Genomic DNA, 9,482 nt, shown 5'->3' with positions numbered 1-9,482 from the left:
ATGCACATGAACAAAACTTAACAAATACAAATGTCCAAGAACATAACCTTGAAAGCAGTTGGTAAAACTAGAGATTTTTCTATATAAAATGAATATAGACAATATTAATAAGCATCTATAACTAATATGCAAAATTAAAAGTGGGGCAGGTAAATAAAGTTGTGTAGAAATATATAGTCTGTATTTACTTCCAACTGGGAGATTGAATTATATAGGCAGGGATAAGGACAGTGATATGGCAGGACATGCTATGCTTTATTGTTTCAGATTTTTTTCCTATATCTTCAGAGCTTTTGACTTTATCTTAGAAATGGAGTGGTGGCTATGTCTGTTTGTGATGGAAGGGAATACTAATTTAAACTATGTTTTAAGAAGGCTGCAGTGAAAAGTTAGGGTAACACTGAAAAGTGAACTTTATCTTTGTGTTTCATATATAAAAGTCAACTTTACTTCAAGTTCTCACATTCTGAAAGGATGAACTACACCTAACTATAATACAAGGTTTCAAACACTGTGGGACACTGCTTGGGAGATGTATCAAAGCATAACCTAGACAATGTAAGACCTGAAAATACAGATCATCATCATCAACATTTATTTATATAGCGTCAGCAAATTCCGCAGCACTTTACAGATGTAATCTATATTAAGCATTTTAGATTAGAAAGAAGAGCTTGGCAACTTAACCTAAAATGTTTGAAAACATTTTTTATAATATTGAAAGGATAACTCCACCCAAAAATTGAAAATCCAGTTTTGGGTAGAATATTATAATTAAAACAATCCAGTCCTCCAACATCTTGTGCGTGCCCGGCACGGCTCAGTTTGTGCAGGCAGAGTATTGTCAGTGGTGAACACCCTACCCGAATAAAAAAAGAACAACTTTGCAGTAGCAGGTAGTGTGTGTCGGTCATCACTGTTTTCCCTTCATTCCTGCTGAGGCACTCTTTCTTTCAGATGGGCTTTCAGATGAAAACACACAATCAGTAGTAGCAAGCAGGAGAGCACATAGCAGCAGACTGGAACCCAATAAAATTATGATATTGGATTATCCTTTAAACTTAATTTATTCTCTCAAGGAATGCAATATGTAAGTTAAAAGTGGTTAATTTAAAATTGTTTTTCTACTGATTAATATAGCACTCCATAATCCATAATGCACCATATTTGGTAAGGTTGGAAATGCAGGCTATATATTATCAATCAGAAAGGTATTGTAGCATTTTGACTTGATGATCAATAAAAAATTTTTACAAACTGGAAAAAGTGCAGACCGATACTTCTTCTTTATGTGTATGTACCTGTCCACCCAGCCAATGTCAGGGGGCATGTCAACGTCACGGTCCTTGTAACTGCCCCCAGGAAACCTATACCAGGTTTGCATGATGTAAAGAGTGAAAAGTCCAATCTACTAACACTTCCCTTTATTCATTTAAATGGTGTCAGATTTTACCCTAAAATAAATAATAGTAAGGGGTCATTGGTACTATTATATGTTCAATTTTGTATGCTTGAAGAGTTTTATTACATTGGTGAAGTGTGCCACAGAAGTGCAACCAGGGCCGTCTTTCCGACTGGACACGAGTGGTAGGTGCCCGGGGGCCCAGTGGACAAGGGGGCCCGAGACAGGACTCCTTTAAAAACTTTAAAAAAACAAAAAAAACTTACCTTTTGCGGTCACCTGACCATTTAGGTCAGGTGACGATCCGGCTCCCTCCCTGGTCCCCTCTTCCGTGATGCCCTCGCAGTGAATGTTGGGCGCGATGACGTCATCACGCTCAACATTCACTGCAAGCACAACACGGAGGAGTGCAGAACAGCGACGAAGAACAGAAGAGGATTCGACTCAAAGAACAGGGCGATTGTAAGGTAAGGGGGATTTGAAAACAAAAAGTGATTTTATATATATATATATATATATATATATATATATATTTATATAATGGGCCCCAGTGCACTGCTTTGCCCGGGGGCCCATAATGTTGTTAAGATGGCCCTGAGTGCAACTGGAATATATCCCATTAAAAGAACAGAACGAGACATGATCTGATGCCAGATTAATCAAGTTATTCACTGGAGGAGAGAAAAAGAGAGTGTTTCCCCAAAACAGGGAACACTCCCATAAATGTGGCCTTGTCACCCCCTTGTTTTATTTAATCCCATTCCACAAAACAAGATCCCCTTTTTCATCTTGTTGCATAAGGGGACACACTCATGTTCCTTATCTGTACTCATAAAAGAATGCCCATGATCTGCCCAACTCCTCATATGATATGGTACAACATGCAACCTGCAAATCCATGCTCATGTGCAAAAGTAAGCGTATGACATCATTTGCGCTGCAGGACTGCACAAAAACTATTCTTAATTTGTTTCTACACTCCCGTCCTGCACTGTAACAATTAATTTTCATAGCATAATTAAAGATTAAAGTGTGACACAGTCCCCACTAGAGTATACTGGGTTTCATAACCTTTTAGCATCATAGCCACTACTTTTTTTTTTATCAATTTAGCTCCAGTACCCCCTAAAGCAATATTACTCAGCTAGTATCATTAAAGTACCACTTACCTGGGTTGGCGTTCGGGTGAAGGTCCGAGCTGAACACTGCTAAGTTTTGTCTTGAAATTTTTCTTTCTATCTTCAAGCATATGATCCACTATATTCAAACTATCTTAGTATCGGAAAATGGTTACAATCCAAGTAATGCTCATTTATGATTCAGAAGCTTTTTCCTGCTGAGACAGAGAACCAACAAGCAGCTTTGCAGATGCTTCACACAAGTAGTTGAGTTATTTCTTACCCGTTTCTAAATTTTGTTTTGTTTCGTAAATGTTGTTACATTACTACATTTTATAAGGGCCACAGGTGTGTTAAAATCATAGTGTCCATTCGTCCTTTAAATCTTGATTCTCTGTGTCTGCTTTCCTTTTGTACGCTGTGCTAGTCATGGCGTATTTTTCAATATCTGATAATGCTCTGAAAACTCAACATACATTCTCCCTCCAAGATTGGGGACATTGGGAGGTGTGCAACAAGTGCAATTGCTGAGCAATATGCATTAACATTCTGATTTAAAGGTTCTTTTTTGTTTGCCTGAGAGCTAAATTATATCAATAAATCCGATTTACAACCTGTGGTTCAGCTCTTGAATATTGATTATAGCCTCCTCTGGGGCAGCGGCTAAATGAATGATTAAATATTCTCTTTAAAGCACTTTGTAATATGCAGGAGCAATATAAATAACTGAAATAATTGATTAACAATAAAGTTGTAAAAATAATGGTTGTGAGAAAGAGACCTATTTGCCACACATCTCCTGCATAGGGACAGGTGAGATCCCGGGGAATCTGCTGGGGAAAGCTGCATACAGAGTTAATTCTTTACACAGTCAAACTCCTAACCTGCACACATACAGGTGGAATAATGAGGTAACTAGACTACTTGTGTATTTAAGCCTGTTTTTTTCCAGTTATACAATGTGACCGATGCTAGAAGAGCTGGCCGGTGTCTAGAGAGTTGGTTTCTGTGATTGCATTAGGGTCACCAGGAGGTGTAGGCAACTCGGTATTGTTTGCTGGTGTCATCCTGACAAGACTGCATGCTCTTATTGTGATGCAAACAGTAGAGCACTGTTTGGTTTGAAGCAAAAAGTTGTTCATTTATGTGTCAGAGTTGCAAGGTGTCAGAAGAACTACCAGTGGTGTCAGTGTGGGATTGCCAGGTCAAGCCAACTCACAGCTATCCACCCAGCTATCCAGATGAAAGTGTTGGTGAGCAAAATGTGTTGATTGCCCCTATTACTCACCAATCTTTTTATAAAGCTGTCAGTTGCAGAGAAAACAAATATTCTCAATGTGGAGAGATAGGAGCAATATTACTGTGAACTGTGCAGCACATGTTTTTTCTTTCCGAAGAAAGCAAAGGTTTTGAAAATTGCTGGGCATTGTAGTGACACACCAGTTGATTCACTGAGCTGTGAGTTGGGTGTGGTCCAGAAAAGTTTGCTATTTGCTTTTGTGGAAATCTAAAGCAATTGTGTGTTTTTCAAAGAAAGCAAATGTTTTAAAAATCGCTGGGCATTGTAGCGTCACACCTTGGTTGGTTGGTTATTTACGGAGCTGTGAGTTGAGTATGGTCCACAGAAGTCTGCTGTTTTACCTGTGTGAGGGGGCTAAAGCACCTGTTTTGCTAATTGCCTGTGAAAAGTACTGAATGAATGTAAAGATGTAGCTTGTGGTTTAAAGACTTCAATAAAAAAAGAGAAGTTATTGTTGAAAAAAATTGTCTTAATTTCAATCTCATGCTCTCTGCACAAAGCTGGTGTTACCTAGGTCAGATTACGTGGCCAGGGAAGAGTATGATTGCTTGGAGAAAACTGTTACAGAGGGAAACCTGCATGGGAGTTTGTAGTATGGAGATGAAGTTGGAGAATATCATGCTCTCTGCACAAACCTGGTGTTACCTGGGTCAGATTATGTGGCCAGGGAAGAGTATGATCGCTTGGAGAATTTTTTTAGAGAAGAAATCTCCTGGATTGAAAAAGAGTTGAGGAGCTCAAATCAACAGTTGTTTGAAAAAATTATTATATGAGGAAAGAGAAAAAACAGTAGAAACTCTTAAAGAAACTGCAGAGAGATTGCAGCAGAGAGGGCAAGAAAATGTGTTTTTTAAATCTTTGAAAGCTGAGGTGCAGAAGTCGTATGAAGAAAGAGAAAAAGCAATGGATGATCTTAAAGAGATAGCAACGGAGACAGACCAAGAGATTGCTGTGCTGAAACAAAAGTTGTCATGGTTCCGCAAGAGGTGCACACATCAAGTGAGTCTGTAAAGAAATTTGTGGAATGCAAATTAAAGAGGTTTCATCTGGCTGCAGAGTGTGGAAAGCTTGAACAATTGCTCCATGAGGAAAAGACTCTTTCTGATAAACATGCCGAGGAACGTAACAAAGCTGTGGCATTTGCATTCTGTCTGAGGCACCTAGTAAACACTATGGAAGAGAGTGTGTCCGATTGTGTAAACCTAAGGTCCCAGTAACCAAGGAGGTGTCCCCCAGCACTGTTCAGCCTGAGGTGTTCCCCAGCACTGTTCAGCCCGAGGTGTTCCCCAGCACTGTTCAGCCCGAAACAGGGCTGTTCTGTCAGCGGTGTCTCATAGCGCTGTTTGGTCAGAGATGCTATGTGGTGCTGCTGTTGGTCAAGGTCCGGTTGTGAAGGTGTCAGACTGGAGGCGTTTCAAGTTTTGGAGAGCTTGGACACCTTTAAAGCCAAGTGCACTAGTCCCCATAAACACCTTTTGAAAAAGGTCCGCTGTGAGCTGGTCCAACGGATATGCCGGCAACTAAGTCACTAGTCGGAAGCCCGGTCTTAAAGGATCTGCCAGGGAACTTACAGTTTGTAGCTCTCAATTGTGGGGAGCTGCTATCCCAGAATGTTATCCTGGGGGTCATGGCAGGACTTCCACAAAGGTCTCAGAATTCAGTCAAGCCTAGACAGCTGAAAACAAAGTTGGCTGGTGACATTGTGGATGAGACACTCCCATCTGTTGGTGATGGTATAGACTGGTCTAATTATCCAGAACTGTTGCATTTGAGAAACTTTGCACGAGACAAGAGGAATGATATGACTTTACAACATGTGTTTAAATAGGCTAATGTTGATGTTATGGTGGATTCTGTTAATTGGGCAGGCTGTATGCCATCATATGTTCTTAAAGAAAATGTGTTGTTTTCAATTGCTGCTGTGAAGGGGAGGATGGTAGAACAGCTAGTAGTTCTACAGGTTCATGTACCCTTGGTGTTGGAAGCTATGCACACTCAGGTGGGTGGCGGACACATAGTGGAAGGGAGAATGAGGGAACAGGTTTTACCTAGCAATGAATAGGTTGTGTAGGACTTGTGCGGTGTCAGAAAACCTACCCCAGGGTCACAGTACAGCCACCATTAGAAAGAGCTCATAAGCGCCTTGTTACAAAAATAAGGGGCTATGAGTGGAGAGAGGACAGGGTTCTCAGGTGTCAAGAAGATAAGAGCCCAGTACACGCCCTGATAGATGTGGTTGAGATGACACTTGAGGTGGTAAAGGAAGCTCTTTCAGAGATGTGGTGTCCACGCCACCAAGGTTGGCGATACTAAGGGGAAGGATATGTGGTAAAGAGGCCTATCAGCAACAGTTCTCCTGCATAGGGACAGATGAGGCCCCGGGGATTCTGCAGGGGAATGCTGTATACAGGGTTTATTCTTTAAACAGCTAGCTCCTGGCTTGCACACACACAGTGGTATAATGAGGTAAATAGACCAAAGAGAGGAGATTTGTGTAAGCATGTTCTTTCCAGTTAAACAATGGGGCAGATGCTAGAAGAGCTATAACGTATTTGCAATCATTAGCGACTGTAAAAATGTATTTTATGTTCTGTAGACATTAAGATCATCCTAATGTATTTCATGGAAAAAAAAACCCATAAAAGAAACATTTTTTTGTTTTAAACTGTTTTGTCATTGATTCTTATATTATTAACAGGTGACATTGTTTTTTTTGTTTTTTTTATGCGGGTTCTTTATTCAAATGTATATTCCACATAGGTCTTGGATGTATCCTACAGTCTCTTGTGCAGTAGAGTACAGCAGACCTACACACCCCTATTCATCAGCGCATGTATCTTCTGATCCGCTTTTTGTTGAATTCGGGAGTGCACAGAGTCGATTAACGTTAAATATTTTCCATAATAATCAGGACACAGACTGGCATTAGTGTATATAAATTTATAAGACATCAATTTAAGATAATTAAACTTGTGTGTAAGCCATATACTGCTTTTATAAATAATACCATTCTTGAAAATAATATGTTTTTGAGGTGTTCTTCTGGGGAACCAGCCAAGGAGCATGTTTTGAATGAAAGTGGAATTGAATAAAAGAAAGGATTTGACGTTCACCTTCCCTGCAGTACAATAATAACACAGACAGCGGTTTGTTATAGTAGTATCTATTGATAACTGAAACCTTCACAAACTGTTTATCAAAAAATATTTGAAGTTCATTGCTAACAAATAGTCATCACCTGATCAAATACATTTTAATCGCTTACCATTTCTTCTTACGCTACTCTCTTTTAAATCTTGATTTTAATATTTACATCTTGCAGAAATAATTCATTTTGATTTTAAGCGACGTTCAATAAAGGAATAATGTTATTATTAGTTATCCGGGAGTACACCCTATTATTATAACCACTGTCATTTTCTTCTACTCAGTGATTAAATGGCAATTATACATCTTCATATATAAGGCAAAGCAAAAACAAGCTCTATTGCCAATAGGCTTTTCGCCCTTTGATAAATTGTCTATAGAACACTCAACTCTAGATATATATGACATAAGAGCATAAACTTGGTAGCACCCAACTGTCCTGAAAACACAAATCATTTTGATCTACAGTGTTCTTCCATAAAGCTCCACCTCCCCTTTTAACTCCACCTCTATTGTCTCTCCTGCTAACTTCTCCCGCCCCCTCTCCTCCTACTAACTCCACCAGCACAACCTGCTAACTCATCCTGTCCCCTCTCCTCCTGCTAACTCCACCAGCACAACCTGCTAACTCCACCATCACAACCTACTAACTCCACCAGCACAACCTGCTAATTCATCCTGTCCCCTCTCCTCCTGCTAACTCCACCAGCACAACCTGCTAACTCCACCAGCACAACCTGCTAACTCATCCTGTCCCCTCTCCTCCTGCTAACTCCACCAGCACAACCTGCTAACTCCACCAGCACAACCTACTAACTCATCCTGTCCCCTCTCCTCCTGCTAACTCCACCAGCACAACCTGCTAACTCCACCAGCATAACCTGCTAACTCCACCAGCACAACCTGCTAACTCATCCTGTCCCCTCTCCACCTGCTAACTCCACCAGCACAACCTGCTAATTAATCCTGTCCCCTCTCCTCCTGCTAACTCCACCAGCACAACCTGCTAACTCCACCAGCACAACCTGCTAACTCATCCTGTCCCCTCTCCTCCTGCTAACTCCACCAGCACAACCTGCTAACTCATCCTGTCCCCTCTCCTCCTGCTAACTCCACCAGCACAACCTGCTAACTCCACCAGCACAACCTGCTAACTCATCCTGTCCCCTCTCCACCTGCTAACTCCACCAGCACAACCTGCTTATTAATCCTGTCCCCTCTCCTCCTGCTAACTCCACCAGCACAACCTGCTAACTCATCCTGTCCCCTCTCCTCCTGCTAACTCCACCAGCACAACCTGCTAACTCATCCTGTCCCCTCTCCTCCTGCTAACTCATCCTGTCCCCTCTCCTCCTGCTAACTCCACCAGCACAACCTAACTCATCCTGTCCCCTCTCCTCCTGCTAACTCCACCAGCACAACCTGCTAACTCATCCTGTCCCCTCTCCTCCTGCTAACTCCACCAGCACAACCTGCTAACTCATCCTGTCCCCTCTCCTCCTGCTAACTTCACCAGCACAACCTGCTAACTCCACCAGCACAACCTGCTAACTCATCCTGTCCCCTCTCCTCCTGTCCTGCTAACTCCACCAGCATAACCTGCTAACTCATCCTGTCCCCTCTCCTCCTGCTAACTCCACCAGCATAACCTGCTAACTCCACCAGCACAACCTACTAACTCATCCTGTCCCCTCTCCTCCTGCTAACTCCACCAGCACAACCTGCTAACTCCACCAGCATAACCTGCTAACTCCACCAGCACAACCTGCTAACTCATCCTGTCCCCTCTCCACCTGCTAACTCCACCAGCACAACCTGCTAATTAATCCTGTCCCCTCTCCTCCTGCTAACTCCACCAGCACAGCCTACTAACTCCACCAGCACAACCTGCTAACTCATCCTGTCCCCTCTCCTCCTGCTAACTCCACCAGCACAACCTGCTAACTCCACCATCACAACCTACTAACTCCACCAGCACAACCTGCTAATTCATCCTGTCCCCTCTCCTCCTGCTAACTCCACCAGCACAACCTGCTAACTCCACCAGCACAACCTGCTAACTCATCCTGTCCCCTCTCCTCCTGCTAACTCCACCAGCACAACCTGCTAACTCCACCAGCACAACCTACTAACTCATCCTGTCCCCTCTCCTCCTGCTAACTCCACCAGCACAACCTGCTAACTCCACCAGCATAACCTGCTAACTCCACCAGCACAACCTGCTAACTCATCCTGTCCCCTCTCCACCTGCTAACTCCACCAGCACAACCTGCTAATTAATCCTGTCCCCTCTCCTCCTGCTAACTCCACCAGCACAACCTGCTAACTCCACCAGCACAACCTGCTAACTCATCCTGTCCCCTCTCCTCCTGCTAACTCCACCAGCACAACCTGCTAACTCATCCTGTCCCCTCTCCTCCTGCTAACTCCACCAGCACAACCTGCTAACTCCACCAGCACAACCTGCTAACTCATCCTGTCCCCTCTCCACCTGCTAACTCCACCAGCACAACCT

The sequence above is a fragment of the Mixophyes fleayi genome, chromosome 6, assembly GCF_038048845.1.
Source record: "Mixophyes fleayi isolate aMixFle1 chromosome 6, aMixFle1.hap1, whole genome shotgun sequence".
In the NCBI taxonomy this organism is placed as follows: domain Eukaryota; kingdom Metazoa; phylum Chordata; class Amphibia; order Anura; family Limnodynastidae; genus Mixophyes; species Mixophyes fleayi.
The sequence above is the reverse complement of the archived record's forward strand: the minus strand, read 5'-3'. Positions refer to the sequence as shown.